The 994-nt window shown below is 54.1% G+C and overlaps 1 long non-coding RNA gene across 1 annotated transcript in view; it reads left to right on the top strand.

Moving 5' to 3' along the window:
- The first annotated feature begins 67 nt into the window (after positions 1–67).
- Positions 68–994, top strand: part of LOC117244420 — a 2638-nt gene continuing 1711 nt past the window's right edge. Inside the window, exon 1 of the long non-coding RNA XR_004497482.1 lies at positions 68–243. This is a non-coding gene — a long non-coding RNA (uncharacterized LOC117244420). The remainder of the gene's footprint in view (positions 244–994) is intronic.

Here is a 994-nt window from a genome sequence, read left to right on the forward strand (position 1 = left end):
GCCGGCACAGGCGCGAGGGGCACGGAGCGCGTGCGCAGCTCGGGACAGCAGAGCGCGTGCGCGGCGCGGGGCCACCTCAGGTGTGCGGGACGGGGCCACCTCAGGTGTGCGGGACGGGGCCGACACAGGTGCGAGGGGCTCCAGAGCGGCTGCGCGGGGTGCGACCGAGGGCACTTAAACCCCGGAACGGCGGCGGCCGCCATTTTCTCCCAGTGCCGGGAGGAGCTGGCTGCAGCCGCTCCGGTGAGGCGCTTCTCTCTTCTCCCTGCTTTTCTCTTCTCTCTGCTTCTCTCTCCTCTGCTTCTCTCTCTCCTTTCTGCTTTTCTCTCTCCTCTCTGCTTTTCTCTCTCCTCTCTGCTTTTCCCTTCTTTCTCCTCTCTCCTCTGCTTCTTTCTCTCCTCTGCTTCTCTCTCTCCTTTCTCCGCTTCTCGCTCCTCTGCTTTTCTCTCTTCTCTCCTTTTCTCTTCTCTCTGCTTTTCTCTTCTCTCTCCTCTCTGCTTTTCTCTCTCCTCTCTGCTTTTCTCTCTCCTCTCTGCTTTTCTCTCTCCTCTCTGCTTTTCTCTCTCCTCTCTGCTTTTCTCTCTCCTTTCTCCGCTTCTCGCTCCTCTGCTTTTCTCACTCCTCTGCTTTTCTCTCTTCTCTGCTTTTCTCTCTTCTCTGCTTCTCTCTCTCCTCTCTGCTTTTATCTCTCCTCTCTGCTTTTCCCTTCTTTCTCCTTCTCTCTCCTTTCTGCTTTTATCTCTCCTCTCTGCTTTTCTCTCTCCTCTCTGCTTTTCCCTTCTTTCTCCTTCTCTCTCCTCTGCTTCTCTCTCTCCTCTGCTTTTATCTCTCCTCTCTGCTTTTCTCTCCTCTCTGCTTTTCTCTCTCCTCTGCTTCTCTCTCCTTTCTGCTTTTATCTCTCCTCTCTGCTTTTCTGTCTCCTTTCTGCTTTTCTCTCTCCTTTCTCTGCTTTTCTCTCCTCTCCGCTTCTCTCTCTTCTCTGCTTTTCTCTCTC

Source organism: Parus major, chromosome 1A (assembly GCF_001522545.3).
Source record: "Parus major isolate Abel chromosome 1A, Parus_major1.1, whole genome shotgun sequence".
NCBI lineage: Eukaryota > Metazoa > Chordata > Aves > Passeriformes > Paridae > Parus > Parus major.